The sequence below is a fragment of the Anastrepha obliqua genome, chromosome 1, assembly GCF_027943255.1.
Source record: "Anastrepha obliqua isolate idAnaObli1 chromosome 1, idAnaObli1_1.0, whole genome shotgun sequence".
Taxonomy (NCBI): domain Eukaryota; kingdom Metazoa; phylum Arthropoda; class Insecta; order Diptera; family Tephritidae; genus Anastrepha; species Anastrepha obliqua.
Window position 1 is genome coordinate 141587741 of NC_072892.1, and position 18826 is coordinate 141606566.

At 36.5% G+C, this 18826-nt stretch overlaps 1 protein-coding gene across 3 annotated transcripts in view; it reads right to left on the bottom strand.

Moving 5' to 3' along the window:
- LOC129236341 (cytoplasmic polyadenylation element-binding protein) overlaps positions 1-8624 on the bottom strand; it is a 115266-nt gene extending 106642 nt beyond the window's left edge. The window contains exons 1-2 of one of the 3 annotated variants that reach the window (XM_054870683.1): positions 8229-8624; positions 7855-8143 (exon numbers count right to left, since the gene is read on the bottom strand). The gene's annotated coding sequence lies outside the window, so the exon portion shown is untranslated. Of the gene's footprint in view, positions 1-7854 lie in introns of all 3 variants that reach the window. The other 2 variants (XM_054870682.1, XM_054870681.1) reach the window with 2 other exon arrangements.
- Positions 8625-18826: the final 10202 nt, after the last annotated feature.

The following is an 18826-nucleotide window of genomic DNA, read 5'->3' on the forward strand; positions in this document are numbered from 1 at the left end:
CACGTCAGGCGACATCTCTTTAACTACACTGACGAGATCCAGGACGAAATACATCTACAACTACTGCACCTCACAGTATACAGACAAACACTATATGACATTCCTCGGGAGACCCTTACCACCTTTCTAAACTCCCGACCCTCGTATGCCGTTATGGGAGTCCAATCACCACCTATTGTAGACGAAGAGCTCCAGCTTCCTCGCCAGATCCGAGCAACTTTAGCTCAATTGCGTTCTGGATATCGTCGTAGGTTTAACTCCTACCTATGCAGAATCGATCCCGACATACCCAATGTATACCTACAGGGTTTAGGGCACAGACAGGGTTTAGTAAGCTGTTACAGCAAATGAGTGTTTTTTTTTTAATATAACCCTAAATATGAAGCGATACCTCGTCCGTGCTATCGAGATGGCTTGGTGTATGACTACCATTCGGAAGTGCACATGATCGAAATCCCGCACAATGATCAATCTCCGAGCGCATTTCTGCCATGAAGAAGCTCCTCATAAGAAGCCATTGCCGTTCGGAGTCGACTTAAAACTGTAGATCCTTCCATTTATGAGAAACAGTTGGTAAAAAAATCAATAAGAGATGTACGCGCCGATTATACTTATATATAAAGGGTGTTCAATTTAGAGGTATCGGATTTTAAATTGAAATAAAACAACCAAAATTCAAATTTATTGGGCAAACATTATTATTTTTGTATAGAACCATTCATGATATTTATTTTTTAAATATAATCCCTTTGAAATGTTCGCCGTAACTGCGCCGTAATTCGCCCAGGACTTCGGTCGGTATCTCGTAAATAACTTTATTAATGTTGGTTTCCAACGCCTCAATCGAAGTTGGTTTATCCACAATGCATTTAGGCTTTACATGCCCTACAAATAAAAGTTCAAAGTTTCTGATATCACCCGATCTTGTTGCCCAATCCACTGGTCCGAGACGAGAAATAAATTCCTCACCGAAACGATGACGCAGTAAATCCATTGTTTCACGGGCTGTCTGTCTGTATGGCAAATAGCGTCGTCTTGTCGTCATAATGGAAAAAATGTTGTGGAGATCACAGGCTTCACTTTCCAGCATCAAAAGGTCGTTGACATTCACTGTTACATTGGCGCCAGCCTTGTCTTTGAAGAAATATGGGCCTCTAGCCCATAGACCGCACCAAGCGGTTATTTTCAATGAATGTAATGGCTGTTCGGCTGTCTCTGAATGGCTTCGGCTTGCTCTTTAACACAAATAGCCATTAAGCCAAAAATGTGCCTCATCGCTGAACAAAATTGTTGGCCTAAGCTCGCAATTAACACTTTCACAGAGCGTCGATTTTCGTAATACTATTTGTACGATTTGGAAACGTTGTTGAGACATAAATCTTTCCAAGATGAAATATTATATTAATCAATACTGAAAAAAATTATGTATTTAGTTTGACCGTAGTCATGCGTGATTCGTCAAAAATGTACCTCCTCGTTGGAAAATGTACCTCCAAACTGATCACCCATTGTTGTATACGATATGTATTTATTTGTATATGAAAATTTTACTTACGTTGTATTAGTTGTTGGGTTTATCATTTGTGCCAAATTTAAGTAATTGTGCTTCATTTCTAGCATCTCTGCTCACTTTGTAACTACATTATTAATTACAGAGGCCAACAACCAAAAAACTTTTTCGATAATTTTAACTAATTACTTTGTAATTTGGTGTCCTGATTACGAAAAAAATTATTAAAAACTTATATCACCCATCAATTTTTCACATTTTACAATTAAGTAAAATAAAGTTTATGTACCAAAATGTATCGGATATATTTCACAGTCCTGCGAGGTAAAGTTTCTAAAACGGCTATGGGTGTTTCTTGAAGGTTTTTTTATGCTGAAAACGAATATGACCTTGAAAATGCTCCAGCACGTCAAGATTTTTGGCAATTTGAGGTTAATTTGAGGAGAGTTAGAAAGGTTGAATTTGCATATCTAAAAGTCTCCAATTCCAAATAGAATAACTTTTTTTATATTAATCGTAAAAATATTTTTAAAAAAGGACCTTAAAGCTAAAGAGTAGTACTTTGCGATGCCGTTGTAGAAAATTAAAAAAAACTTTACCTTGCTCATAAGAAAATTAAAAAAAATGGCCAAAATCTGCATTTTTTGACTATTTAACCTCAAATTGCCAAAAATTCTGACGTGCTGGAGCATTTTCAAGGTCATATTCGTTTTCAGCATAAAAAAACCTTCAAGAAACAGCCATAGCGGTTGTAGAAACTGTAAAAAAGCGAGATTTCGCAGGCCTGTGTTATTAATTAAAATTGTAACTAAATTTACTTCTCTTATAATTCTTAACATTTTGTTACTTATATACTTATATATACAGTCAGCGTCAAAAAAAAGTGTACACCACATATTGACAAGTTTTTACTTTTTATTTATTAATTTTTCAATTTCAAATATTTTGTTTATAATACTGTAGTTTATACTATAACAAAAACCATATAACGCAAAGTTTCAAACTTTATAAAAAGTTATAAAAAGCTCATACAAATTCATAAAAATTTTTGAATCAAAATTTCTGGAAAAATTTGGAGTGTGCAATTTTAAAGTAAATTGAATTTTGTTGTAGCAAAGTTCAAGTACCAAGTCTGTCAAAATTTACGTTTATATTTGGCAATTTTTTCTGCTGACGGTGTTGGGTGTTTTCTTCCCTATAACGAATGCTCGAAATTTTTTTCCTGTCCATATCTAAATCGATTCTTTCATGCTGCTGCGTACAACCGTTATGTTATCCAAATTAAAGGGTTTTCCAATAACAGGTGTTATTAAGATGATTAACGATTTTTATGGCCGGAATTGGATGGTATTGATCTGGACAACGTTTATTTTCAACAAGACGGCGCTACGTGCCACACAAGCAACGAAACCTTTGATCTTTTACGGGATCTTGTGATTTATTGGCACCGTGATCTTGTGATTTAACATCTTGTGACTTTTTTTGGGGCCACGTGAAAGAGAAGGTCCACGCCAACAGCCCAGAGTCGATTCAAGACCTCGCAGATAGAATTTGGGAGGCTATCGAGGGCATAGGGCAGCCATTTTGCAATTCGGTTATAGAAAATTTCACGAAAAGAGTATTGTCCTGTAAGCGTGGTCATGGTGGCCATTTGCCTGATGTTATTTTCCACTATTAACGGCATACCTTCCTATTTATAATGAAATAAACATCCGATCATTTATGTTAAAAAATAAAATTGGATATCAAAATAACACCTCTTATTGGAAAACTCTTTACAATTCTCTGCAGCAAAAGTGCGTGGGTATAAAAATGTACTCTTACAAGAACTTTACATGCACGGCGTGGTTGCTGTAGGAATTATTTCAAAATTACCTTTGTCGCTAGGCAAATTCAAATACCGACGCTCGCAACCGGGTAAAAATTACCACATAATATATGTGTATATGTGTATAATTAATTAAATATTTATTTTACGTAGGGAACGCGTCTTTTGTTTCTATACAGAAAGCTATTTGAAGCGGCAGGCCACGATATTTTGTAGAAACAAAGTTAGAAGTGGTTTTATTACCTCTGTAGTATTTTTTACCCAGTAGCGACGAGCGCCGGGTTAAATTAAAGTAAGTCTAATACATATACTACATGCACACATATGTACAAATGTACTTATAGTCGTTAATAGTCGTTATTTACCCCAACGCTTCCCAGTTTTCGGAATCCCACTTCGCTTATAAAAGGGTAGCGGTCACTCTCTATTCTTTTTTAAAACGAAATAGCTGAAATTCTGATCAGAGAGTTCTATAGCTTCATAATTATACCATATGTATGTAGATATGTATACAAGTTTTTGCGCTCAGCATATTCTTCAGTCTATTTTACGTGTCTAAATCTTGGCCCACGAAGGAAGAACTCTACGATTTAAAGCTATCTTCCAGCGGCAAATTATTTTTATGAACAATTTTTTAATCGCAAAAATTTACTCAGAGGCTTGCCATGGCCCGACGTGGCAATAACAACTTTGCTTTTTTGTTTTTTATACTTTAAAATTCGTACTCCTTTTTATTATTATTATATAATTTTCGTATTTGTTAAGGCCCGAGTCAATAAAATATATTTTCCTTCACCGGATTGAGCAGATAAATTGAAAATGAGAAAAAGCTTTTTACAATCGTCTAAAATATATAATTAATAGTAAAAGACAACAAATTAGACAACAGAATAGCTGTGAGTGGTGGCGCCCTTTTTTCATTTTTTTAAACGAGTATACATCAGTTGTCTAATCCAAGGTCAAATAGAAACGAGATCAGTAATTTTAAAAGTGACGTAACCGTAATTTTTTGTGCTTGCAATAATGGTTCCAAAAGCTAAGTAGTAGTCATTGCAAAAAACTGAAGAGCTCAACTTTTATGGATTTTAAATTTCCTATGGTAAAGTACGAATTAAGGGGGGTTGCTCCTGTGGCACTTTCAAATTTTCCATTTTTTTTGCTATACAAATTTATTTATAATCTAAAGAATATCTTTTCAATGTTTTAAGAAAATGGTCATTACAGCAACTGTATTTCATCTAGTAATCTAAGGTTTTCTGATAATTCAAGGGAAGACTATACTTCTCTCGAAAATACATAAATTTGCATCAAAATATTATTTCATTAATGATATTTCGCAGCAGTAAAACTTCACTTCAGGTTAAATAACACATGGGCTGAAAAGTGCCGGGCCTCACATACATAGATGCCACTAATTTTATTGGATTCACCTCTTTTTTAGCTAGTACTAACCTTAAAAAGACAGAAATTTCATGATATTCTATTCATCAGTGCGGGCGTCATTGTGCTAATAGTGACGCTACTTTTGGTATTTTCAAAACAATGGATCAACAAGAATTTCGTGTTTTAATTTTACACTGCTTCTTGATGGGGGAAAATGCAGTTCAAGCGAAGACACTGGCTTCAAAAGTGTTATGGTGACATGGCTCCATTAAAAACAACAAAAAAACGATGGTTTGCTGACTTCAAAGGTGGTCTAGAGACACTGATAATGCACAACGAAGTGGACGTCCAAACGAGGCGGTAACACCAGAAAACCTTAAAAAAAATCCACAGAAAGGCTTTTAATTATCGAAAAGAGAAGTTGCTTGAGTTAGCTGACATCGTAAAGCTATCAAAACTACGTGCTGGCTTTATATTGCATGATCATTTGACTATGAAAAAGCTCTGTTCATAGTGGATGCCGCGTTTGCTCATCATTTGTTTCACCAAGACAACGTACCGTGTCACAAATCTATCAAAACAAAGGCAAAACTGTATGAATTGAACTTCGAATTGTTCCCACACCAAGCGACTGGCTGTTCGCAGATCTAAAAAAAAATGCTGACCAGATAAAGACGATTCGTTCTACAAAAGTGGTATTGAAGTGTTAAAACGGCGTTGTTTTTGATGGAAATAACGTTGGGAATACTTTTTCGTCTTTGGACGGGAATTTAACATATTCGTATTAGAACTAACGACTTGAGCTTCCAAGTAGCTTCCTAAAATTTAATTTTCTAACGATTTATGGATATAACCTTTTGAAAAGGGTCCTCGAACAGGGCGAAAAAAGGCCAGATCCGGATGCCCAACCGAAGGTGTTAAAAAAGTTGTCCAACGGAGAGTTAAAAAATAATTAAATTATTAGGTGCGCAACTAAGTTTCCGCTGTTTGTCAATAGATACCGTCAGCAGTGTGTGCTAGTCGATTCTAACATAACCTAAACGTCATAAACCAAGCTTAGGCATATGGTAAACAAACTGCTTCGACACATTAGTGACTTGGTTTTGGTATAATATACTTTTGGTTTTGTGAAAATGTCTAATTTTGTGGCGAATAATCGTCATTTGCGGGAAGTGTTGATTTTCCTCTTTCATTCGAAAAAAAACGGCTGAAGCGCATCGAGAGCTACAAAAAGCTTATGGAGATGCTGCTTTAAGTGAAACAACGTGCCGAGATTGGTTCCGTCGCTTCAAGGACGGGTATTTTAATGTTGACGACCGTACGCGTGAAGGAAGGCCAAAAACTTTCGAAGAAGCTGAATTGGAGGCATTGCTTAATGTGGATCCGTGTCAAACGCAACAAGAGCTTGCTTCAGTATTAGTATCCGCCAATCCATTTCCAAGCGATTGCATGCTTTGGGAATGATTCAGAAACAGGCGACTTGGGTTCCTTATGAGTTAAAACCAAGGGATGTTGAACGTCGTTTTTTGGCTGTGAACAACTGCTCCAGCGGCAAAAAGAAAGGGTTTTCTTCATCGCATCGTGACGGGTGATGAAAAACGGATTCAATACAGCAATCCAAAGAGAAGAAAGTCATTGGGACTGCCCAATCATGCTTCTACGTCGTCGCCTCGGCCGAATATTCACACTGCGAAGGTTATGCAATGTATTTGGTGGGACCAAGTTGGTGTTATTTATTATGAACTGTTAAAATCAAGCGCAACTATCACTGGGGATCGGTATCGACTTCAATTGATGCGATTGAGCCGAGCACTGCGCGAGAAGCGGCCGCAATATGCGGAGAGGCAATACGCGCTCGGCCTCACGTTGCCAAATCCGTTAAAATCTACCTGGAAATACTGAAATGGGAGATCCTAATCCACCCGCCATATTTTCCAGATATTGCGCCGTCCGATTATCACCTGGTTCGATCGATGGCACATGGTCTAGCTGACCAGCAGTTGCATTCTTATGAAGACATCAAAAAATGGCTTGATCCGTGGATAGCCTCAAAAAATGAACAGTTTTACCGCGACGGTATACGGGATCTACCAGAAAGATGGGAAAATGTAGTAACGATGGACAATACTTTCAATGATTCACTTGTAACTATTTTTTCAGAACAAAGTTGTAGGTAGGTAGGTAAAATGGCAAAAGTACCACAGGCACACTTCAAATAGCACTTATGTGTCGTTTTGATACCATAATGTGGACCACTACCTGTGCAAAGAAAAATTTTTTGGGAAGAGAAACCTTCTACAGCCATCCAGTGCTGTTGATGAACAAAGTTGTATTTTCATCAAAAAACCAGCGAGAACTTAATTGCGCACCAAGAAAAATTATTTAGTGCAAGTGGCTCCTTAAAAATAGTTTGTAAGAATAAATTGAGAATATGAGGATGTTACAAAATTTGATGAGTCTCGTGATCTACTTCTCCAGATGCTACCACATATGCCGGGTTACTTAAAAAATTTCACAAACCGTCTAACTTCGTGTAATTCTGGTTTATTTCAAAAGCCCTAAAATTAACTGAAATTAAAAAAAAAAATGCCGTATGCCTTCTTGTAGCCACATAAGCAACCTAAATTGCAGATTTATTTAGGCATAGAATTTTTTACGAATTATTAGAGATTATTTTATAGAAATAATATTTTTAACGTGTTTTGAAGAGAGACTACAATAAAAAATTAGCCTTAATATGGTCGCCCCATTTGCCAAATCTCTACTTCCAAACTGTTCTCTTGATTGAGACCTGTGATCGCGATTGTAAAGAACTTTTCAAAAATATTTAGCAATACATGCAAGGGTATAAAAGCTGTGACGAGAGGGACTGCAACGAATAGCAAACGACTGTTAAGGCGTTAGCGGCCGATCCCTCCCGTTTTCCGTAGTTTTTTCTATGCTCGCTTTTTGCTCATTTTTTTTTAACTTGACTCATTTTATGCCTTCGCCATTTGCAGATGATGTTTTTCAATGGCGATACTGTTATAATTTTACACAAGCCCGAACAATAGCAACAATTTACTTTTTGGTTCAATAGCTGACTCGTGCATGCATTTGTAAGTATTTAGTAGCATTTATTGTTAGCACATACCCGCAATTCCAATATGTTTTAAACGTTCACTGGCTCTGCCAACGTCTCCGGTACAGGCACTGCAGAGGCACTCGCAGACAGTCACAGGAACCACGCGTATGCGAGTGATAAGGCTGAGCACAGCACTCCCTGGCTGGTATAAGTTTTGCACAGCGGGTATGTATTGCCGTACTACCGTATCGAGGGCTCCTCCCGTGGCGACTGCTTAGTAGATGTACGTAGGTGCTGCGCGTTCTGCTGTTGGGGCGGCGGTTGCTCTACTATACTCCGCAGCTGCTTAGGTGTGATGCTGTTGGAAGCACGTTTTCCGTATTCAATGATATAAAATATGCGAAATGCAAAACGGAAGCGTACGCACCGTTACTTTTACTTACACACCGCGCACCGCTCGCTTGTGCCTTTGTACGTATGCGCCTTTTAGCAAATTCTCTAATACATATTTTACTCTAACTACGAGTATTTTTGCATAATTGTGAAACACTTCACACAGCAACCAACTAATCAACAACACTTCGGTTCCGCGATTGCGGTTCACATTCACAATATCCGATTTTTTTTTAAGAAAAAAATTTCATTTAAAAATCTCGTGCTATTGTAGTTTTTTGTTAATTTTTTTTTTTTTTTGAGGTTCGTCGCTCGATTTTATTAGTTTTTTAACATATTTATGTGTATTTTAATTTGATAAAAAATATTTTTTGCACTTTTGTCTTTCTCGGCGTTCGCTTAAAAAATTAAAACCTCACCTTCCAACTAAAATCAGTAACTGCGAGGCAAAACTCGAGTTGGTCTCATCGATGCCTGCGAGTTGGAAGCCACAGTCATAGCCATAGCCACAGCTATCGCCACAAGGCGTTTCATCAAAGTCGGAGCGCATATCCACGAAGTACATTGAGAGAGCGCATATAGAGGAGCGCATGTGAGGGGGCGGGAAGATTGTTGGGAGCTGTTCGAAAAGATGCTGGGCACAAATATGTGTTCGCTGTGTAGGTTGAAACGCAACATGTTTGAGCGCTGAGTTTTAGAGGCGTATTTTTGTTGTTGGAATCATATGATTCGTTTATTACAGTAAAATTAATTTTTTACAGGGGAACCATAAATTAGTTTTCGTAAGACTTTACCATTTTCCCATTAACACATTTTTTTTTAACAAACTTTGAAGTAGAAATCTTCTAGTGTTTCTTAACTCGGAGAAAATATTCCTCTTTATATACCGATACTGAAAGTGTGAAAATACACTGTGAAAATGTTGCGTATTTTATAGGAGAATGGAACAAAAAAATTGAAGGCTTCCATAAATTTTATATTTAATGTAACAAAATATATAGATTGTAGATATGTAGATGTATGTATATATGTACATATATAATGTTTATGATGAAATAGAAGAATTTGCTTACATTTTTTGTACCAATTCAAGTTCATAAAACTGTAGGGATCTCCTTATTGCGAAACAAAATCCAGACGCATAGCACAATTTGGAGCAGGAGCTCGGCCATACATCTAACAATAGATGTGCATGCCAAATATATACATTTTTATATATATAGGGTGGGACATGTAAAATTTGCTTTTTGAATCGGATATAAAAAAAAAACTAAGCAATATTTTTTCAAACCTTTTTGAAGTGAAAACTTCTTTAGAATCGTTGGGAGTGATTTGAGAAAAAGTGAAACGAAAAAAGCGACACTCTTGGCTACGAAGCGTTATATTATATGTTGATATAAACGTAGCGACGAACTAAATAACTTTTAGGCCAGCGCCGACAGCATGGCGCGGTAGCCGAGCGACTAGCAATGTGAGCTTCCGATCCAAAATCCTTGGTTCGAATCACAAGAAAAAAATTTTTTTTATACAGTTATTTTTTTTATTTTATGGTATGTTTATGAGGAGCTTTTTTTCATGGCAGAAATACACTCGGTGTTTTGCCATTGCCTGCTGAGGGGTGAGCGCTATTAGAAAAATAGTTTTCCTTAATTTTGGTGTTTTCACCGAGATTCGAACTGACGTTCTCTCTGTGAATTCTGAATAGTAGTCACGCACCAACCCATTCGGCTACGGCGTTTGTTTAATTTTACTGATGCAAAAATGAGGGAAAATATTTGAATAAAGTTTGCTTACTGTTTACACATTTTCCAAAGGTGACGGAGAACCAAAAAAAAAGTCGATTTTCAAACAAATACGAGTGCATATGTGTAATTGTGTTAGAGTTTCGGTCACGCCCCAGCAAAACCTGCGTGCATATGTGTTTGTAACATTCAAAAAAATGTAATTGTGTTAGAGTTTCGGTCACGCAGGTTTTGCTGGGGACGCTCATAATAGCAACCGCGTATGTATTTTTATATTCGTAAATATTTTCATTTTTAAATATTTACCGCAATTATGCCGAAAAATAATGCAGAAAAGTGTCGTGAATATCGACTGAAAAAAAATCAATAAATAGCATCACGGAATTCATTCACGAAAATTTAATAAAGTATACACCAGAAGTATCGCGGATACTTAGAAAAGATTACAATAAAGTTCCAATGATTTTAAGTGGCGATTTTAACGTAAATTTTGCATTGGACACAGCGGTTCCTTTAATTGACGTTCTCAATACAACATTCAATTTAAAAATGTGTAACAATCGCACTGAATCGACAACACGATCAAAGACAACAATTGACGCGGTATTTCAAAGATATGTTGACAACATCGAAACCAAAGCATTTGTATCACATTTTAGCTATCATAAGCCACTCGTATCATTTGTTGAAATTGAAAACATTGAGGATGAATAATAATAAAATGAAGAAAATAAAATATGAACTTTATAGCAATATTATAATGAACCTATAATTATCCCGCCCCTAATGCTGCTTTCGTCTCATTCTCTCTCAGTTTGTTTTACGGAAGGTTTCACTTCTATCGCGTCTAACCGTCAGACTGGTATTTTTTTTTTTTTTTGAAGATTGAACATTGTCATTTATGAATAAAAAATAATATTTCATGAATGTCAACTTCGCTTTCGTGTTTTAACGCATCAATCGTCTCTGGATGGTTCGCCTAGCATTTGTCCTTAACGGTTCCCCACAAAAAATAGTCCAACGGACTTAAATCACAGCTCCGAGGCGGCCAATTGATGTCGGAGTTTCAGCTGATTATTCGGTTTTCAAAAACGGTAGCCAAAAGTTCGAGTGTAACTTTGGCAGTGTGACAAGTTGCACCGTCCTGTTGAAACCAAATGTCGTCCATGTCATCCTCTTCAATTTTTGGAAACAACTCGTTGAGCATGTCACGGTAATGCTCGCCATTTACTGTAACCGCGGCTCCTCGCTCATTTTCGAAAAAAAATTGCCCGATGATGTCGACAGACCAAAAACCGCACCAAAAAGTGACTCGTTGTGGATGCATTTGCTTCTCTGTAGTAACGTGTGGATTTTCTGAGCCCCAAATACGACAATTTTGCTTATTGACGTAGCCACCGTTGTGAAAATGAGCTTCATCAGAAAAGAAGAAGAAGACTCACCACTTTGGAAATAGGTTTTCAATATTTTCCAATTTTGTTCAAGCGTATAGAGTCCCATTTCGTAAATGTTAAACCTTTAGGTAAATTATGAACACATTTGACATGTCATTTGCGTTACCATTCTCAAAAAAATAGGTGGTTCAAAAAGCAAACACTATATGGCCCACCCTGTATATATAGATGCATCGGGTGTTTTTTTGAGATCTGGAGAACTTAACATTTTTTCTCTTTATTTATTGATTCTTTCTTGTATAATAAACTAACAAAAGTTTACAAATATTGTGCACTATGTGAATGAGTGAGGTTGAATGGTGGGAGCAAGAAAGCACGGGTTTATAGTATCCGATTCTTCGTAGCTGGGAGCTGGAAACAGCTAGTTTCCAGTTTCCCTTAAAGCTTCCGTTGCCCTCACGACGATAGTGTGCGATTTCTGTTTATTTTATTTTTTTTTTTTTTTGTGATGTGACTTGAAGATGTCTTTTAAATAATAATACGAAACAGAAATATTGTTCGAATGAATTTTTTTATTATAACCAGGCATATCATGGCATTTATGTTTTTAGTATGATATCCGGCATAAGTCCACCGCGGCTACGAGTTGGATGATCTATTCAGTTCAATTTTCGACTACTTTTTCCAATAAATCTAATTGAGTCCTATCTGCAAAAATGCGAAGCAAACGATGGTCATTTGGCGCTGCAATTCTACAAAGCTTCTAAAAATTTAATAAGAACCATTAATAAAAAAAAAAAATTAAAAATAAAATAAAATTGTCTTCGATTCTTGCACGAACTGCATTTTAGAAACATGCAAGCCAAGATCTTGCGTACAATTTTCCATGTAGTCGAAGGACAAAAGTCTACAAATTGAGAACGACGGCAAATCGAGATTTCGGCGTATTCTTCAACACTTCGCCAACAGATTTATTTTTTTCTCACAGTAAATTTCCACATTTTAGAAGCATTGTTTTGACGCTAAACGATTCATGACGACTCGCCAAACCTTACTGAACAGCAATGTCAACACAGTTCAAGGCGAATTAAGTATCTAAAGTGGCTCCATTATAAAGCAGTTACTTTATTTTTCGCGATTTGACAAGTCTGACGTCAGCTCCCTTCGCAATACAAAACAAACAAAAGTATGATAGTAGAAATTATAATACATGATTGTGAAAATTCAGTGAATATTGTGATTTGTGAGTTTAAAACTGCGTTAAATTGTGAAAGCACAAATTAATATAAAGCCTCCAAATGCAGTTGTTTGCTTTTAATCAGAAGACGTCGTTGTTAGAAAGTATATGTAAGTATGTATAATTTCTTGTGTTTGGGAGTTCCCTGTTCATTTCGCTTACCGTTCTTCCTCACAAAAAAGTGATTCCCCTTCTTTTTGCTTGTTTATTCATGGGCTTTTACGACACGGCGAATTCGAAAGGCGCAATATTGTATTCTATCATTTTTGATCGCTACTGACAGTTCTCAAGCAGCTAAAAAAACACCTGATATGTATACTATATTTATATACTTGCGCGTTTTTGGCGAAAAAACCTATGTGACTTTTTTAACAGGTTTTGCTTTAAGGCCAGTAAATTCTTCTCTATCAAATAAAATTTTAGTAATATATTTTTTTCAAATTTTATAAAGGTTATGAAGGCTATGAATTAATAATTGATTTAATATTTCGAAAAAAACAAGCAATTTAGTGTCTTACAGAAAAAAGTGCTAAGTTGACTTGAGCTGTTTTATCAAAAATAGACAGATATATACAGTGATGGGGAAAAGTTTTCATGCACCTCCTTTTTCGTTGGCTTGAAGGTCCAAAAAGTCGATTGAAAAATAAACTAAAAACATCCATTCCTTAATATGAAATAACAAAGTTTGGGTGCAAAACACAGAAACAGGGTTGACAAAACTCTGCATAAAGTTCAAAAACTTTATTTAGTGGGAAACTTTAGTTAATTCTAGATGTTATATATATATTGTATATATAATATATATATATATGTTGTAAATCGAGGGTATTTCCAGATATTTTAAAGCTGGATGGCTCACGATTAAATTCTGATAGAAATAAAACGACTGGCTATTTTTACGATCCAAGCGGAAGTGACTTCCATTTTATTCTTTCTTCCATTTGTCATTTAGGGTTGCCTTATTTTACTTAATACTACATCTCTTCTTAGCATTACTCTACGTTTACATTATTGGGTGTATCTTATACTATGCCTACACTTACATTAACATACATTCCATCAATAGGCGACCTTAAGGGTTTTACAACTCGGCCAAACCTGATAAGTGATCGCCCTCGATCATTCGCGGTTCATCAAACTCAGAATAATCTCCTAGGGGATCACTTTCCAACTCTATGCATTCATCGGGTTGCTGAACCCACCTTTTTATGCGGTGAGCCTCGATAACCCCATCATACGGAAGCTGGGTGAGCTGACAACCGCCAATGGAAATTCCACACCAGCCTCAGTCAGCACGTTAGTTAGTTCTTGGCGAATATTTGCCATTATCTCGCAAAATATTAAAGTTATCTTTAAAATGTGTAGTTTATTGGGTTGCGTTTGCACAACCCCACACCTGAGTTGTAAATCGAGGGTATTTCCAGATATTTTAAAGCTGGATGGCTCACGATTAAATTCTGATAGAAATAAAACGACTGGCTATTTTTACGATCCAAGCGGAAGTGACTTCCATTTTATTCTTTCTTCCATTTGTCATTTAGGGTTGCCTTATTTTACTTAATACTACATCTCTTCTTAGCATTACTCTACGTTTACATTATTGGGTGTATCTTATACTATGCCTACACTTACATTAACATACATTCCATCAATAGGCGACCTTAAGGGTTTTACAATGTATATATAGATGTTATTGCTTGCATTTAATTGGACCACCGTTAGCTTCAATAACCGCCTGAAGCTGACTTGACATCGAGGCAATTAAATTTCTCAGCTGTGCAGACATTATACCGTTCCAAGCTTCTCGTACGCGCTGTGTATTTTGGATCGTTAACCATAACCAGTTGATTCTAAGGATTAAGTGCAGTACTTTTTTTCTCCAAACTTGTGCTCTTCCATCGCTGCCAAATATTTTAAACTTTGACTAATTTGTAAACAAAACTCTGTGCCAAAAATCCATCCTTTCTTTATGTGCTTGCGAATTTCAAGCGAAGTTTACAGGTTTTCCAGAAACTAGAGACTTTTTCCGCGGTTTTCTTCTGTGGAATCCGTTATTGTTCAGACGCTTTTCTGCTACATATTCGGTAAATGTTGAAGCATTAACTTTTGAATTTTGGTCCATTTACAGTTTGTGTCAGAAAAAAGGAACCGCGATTATTCATGAATTATAAAAGATAATTACATACAATTTAAAATTTTTTTCCAAGTAAGCCGTGTAGTCTTCTTGTTTTTGTTGTTTCTTAATTTGTTTTTCTGAGAGTAGTGGTCTTGATGATGTGGGACGGTAGGATATGTTCGGGTCCTTCAGTCGGTGTTCGATGGTGTTGATACTCACATATATTCCCTTTTTAGTCTCAAAAAAGGGTCCCGCTTAAAAAGTTGGACGATCACTTTAACCTGCTTTTTGTCGCCACTCGCTTCAAGCCACGCTCGGGAAAGTCATCACCATTTTTTTACACCTTATACCACTGATTCCACATCACAACAAACTTTTTTGATTTTTAATCACTTTTGCAGCAGCGGCGTAAGATAATTTCGGACCTTTCGAATGCGTGCATAAAATACAGCCTCAAAACGCTTCGTGTACTTTTCACTCATTTGCTAACGAGACCCAATTTCGATTCAGCTTTGCTAACATTAAAAATTGTTTCCGCAAGTATTCCACCAAACATCAATTCAACCATAAATATTGGATGTAACGGGTGATCAATTAAGAGGAGTTTTTTTCATTTGCGTTTTTTTTACAGATCGCGCGCGAGTTGTGGCAAACTGTCATCGTGGATTTGTTGAACAGCGTTTGGCATTTCATCATGGAAAGACTCACACCGCAACAACGTCTACAAATTGTTCAACTGTATTATGAAAATCAGCGTTCTGTGACAAATGTTTTTCGTGCGCTTAGACCGCATTATGGTCAACATAATCGGCCTGCCTTAAACACTATTCAACATACCATCAACAAATTTGAATCCGAATATTCATTGGTGGATAATTCTCGACCGAATAGACCACGTCCAGCAAGAAGCATTGAGAATATAGCGGCAGTAGCAGAGAGTGTACGTGAAAACCGCGATGAATCGATTCGGCACCGTTCTCAGCAACTTGGACTGTCGTATGGAACAACTTGGTCAATTTTACGGAAGGATCTTCATTTAAAAGCATACAAAATACAGCTCGTACAAGAACTAAAGCCAAATGACCTTCCTGTGCGTCACCGTTTTGCTGATTCGGCTCTTGAAAAGATTGAGGAAGATCCGCTGTTTTCGAACAAAATTTTGTTCAGCGATGAGGCGCATTTCTGGCTCAATGGTTACGTCAATAAGCAAAATTGCCGTATTTGGGATGAAGAGCAACCAGAACAGGTTCAAGAGCTACCTTTACACCCAGAGAAAACAACGGTCTGGTGTGGTTTATGGGCTGGTGGAATCATCGGTCCATATTTTTTCAAAAATGATGATGGCCGCAACGTAACTGTGAATGGTGCTCGCTACCGTACCATGATATCGGACTTTTTGCTACCTGAAATTGAATCTAATGATCTCTACGACATTTGGTTTCAACAAGACGGAGCCACTTGCCATACAGCTCGTGAAACAATGACTTTATTGAGAAGTCATTTCGGAGAGCAGCTGATTTCACGTTTAGGACCTGTGAGTTGGCCACCAAGATCTTGTGATATCACACCTTTGGACTTTTTTCTTTGGGGATTCGTGAAGTCCAAGGTCTATGCTGATAAACCAGCTACGATTGAAGCTCTGGAAGCCAACATTACGCGTGTTATTCACGACATACCAGTCGAAATGCTCGAACGAGTGATTGAAAATTGGACCTTCAGAATGGACCACCTTAAGCGTAGTTGCGGCCAACATTTGAATGAAGTCATATTCAAAAAGTAAATGTCAAAGAATGTCCTTTCAAATGATAAATAAACAAAATTGAACATAATTTACATTTTTGTTTTTTTTATCTATTGAAAAAAGCACCTCATGATTGATCACCCGTTATTATGCGGTTTGAAGTATGGCAGTTAGGTATACAGTTAGTAACATAAATAAGTATACAGGAGCCTGATTTATGGAATTGTTTGACGCTAACGCTTTCCTATGTAATCAAAATATTTTACACATGGTAATTGTGTACTGGGATAAGCTTTTATATGCCTTATATACCTTAATTTAGCTGTAAATTTTAGGTACCGTTATTCACGCTTTGCTTTGGCTTTGATGCCAGCGAAATTTATGTCACTAATGTTAGTATACAGCAAACGATTGTTCAGTTAGCATAACATTTATTTTTACGCATTGATTAAAAAAGTTAAAACTATTAAAAGGAAATAATTAAAGTGAGTATAAAAATTTATGGAAGTACGTTTTGTATTAATTTTTGCAACATTTTTAGTAATGGCACCAAAAGGGAAAGAGCTTTCCGATGATTTAAAAAAACTGATTATAAAATATCACAAGGACCATAAATCGTTGCGAGAAATCGGTCGTTTCATAGATAGGAGTTTTGCTACAGTTCAAAAGATTGTGAATAAATATAAAAGTGCGGGAAGCACCACTAATAAAGAGCGTTGTGGGCGTCCGCCGCTCTTAAGTCCCAGAGAAAAAAGCTTAGTCGTACGGAAAATCAGGACAAACCCCAAAATAAATGCCCCCAAATTGAAATCTGAAGTTAAAAATGAGACTGGAAAACAATTTAGCAGCCAAACTATTCGCCGGGGTTTGCATAGTGCTAGTTATCATGGGAGCAATGTTGGGGAAAACCCCTTCGTGAGTAGTGTCAATCAGAGTAAACGGATTTCATTCGCAAAAGATCATGAAAAATATGACCAAACGTTTTGGAACCAAGTCATATTTACTGATGAGTGTAAGTTAAGTATCTGTGGATCTGATGGCCGTGAAAAAGTTTGGAGAAAAGTTAACGTGGAATTGGAACTGTGAAACATGGAGGGAGCTCTGAGATGGTTTGGGGATGTATGGCTGTGAACGGCGTTGGAAACATGGTATTTATCAAAAATATTATGGAACGATATGGTTACTTAAATATTTTAAAAGAAAGCGCTACGAAATGGACCCTTGGAGGAACGTTTATCTTCTTTATCAGCAGGGTAATGACCCCAAACACACTTTCAACATTGTACGAGAGTATATAGCTGTTATATTGTACAATGTGCGAAAACAGCTGAAAACACCGCCACAGTCCCCGGACACCAACCCAATCGAACATTAATGGGAACATTTAAAGCGGCAAATACGTAAACATCCGTTGAGAAATAAGGAGCAGCTGAAAAACGTCCTTCAAGAGGAATGGGATAGAATACCACCAGCTGTAACTGAAAATTGGGTGAAATCAATGCCATCACGACTTAAAGCGATTGTAAACTCTAATGGCTATCCTACCAAATACCAGGATTTGATTTTAATTATGTTTTTGATTTCACAAATTAATAAAATTATGAACTGTATACTTACTTTTGAGACATGAATTGCTATAATTTTGTTCTTTTTTAAAATGTGGTCATTATTTGGATTTAATATGATTTTTGTAGTTCATTCATGCAAATAAAACACAATTTTGTTATAACTTAGGTTGTTTGAAGGAATCGATTGGGGGAAAATTGAAAACGTGTCCGGTGTATACTTACTTCTGTTACTAACTGTATATAGTTCTATAATTATGTACCTAATGTTGGAAAGTAAAAATGTACATACAAAATAAAGATACCGGATTTGCATAATTTACTTATAAATGGCAGCGAATTATCGAAGCTCCATTTGTTACATGTTTTTCGCTCTTCTTTATTCTTTGTTGTTATGAGAATTTTGAAATTTTATTACATTCATCATTAAATTTTTTCTCATAAAACTCATGAACTTTTTGACGTGATAACGTCTTATAATTCGATTTAACAGGCTGCACGCACGAAAAAATGTGTCGTTACCTTGCTCATTAGTGTTACCTTGCTCATTGCCGTTACCTTGTTCATATGTCGTTACCTTGCTCATTGCCGTTACCTTGAATGAACTGCAAGCGAGAGCGCGGAACGAACGACAAAGCAAACAAAGCAAACGAACGGCAACGTTTGACATCTTGCTCTCTCCTACTTAAGTGAGCGTATATGTGTATGTATGTATATGCGCATATGTACATATATAAATTCACGTATTTGTATTTGCATATGCCTTCTTATTGATTATTATTAATTTGATTTACTTGAAGAATTTAAAATAAAACCAAGTTTGTTAATAATACCTGTTGTTTTAATGTTATTA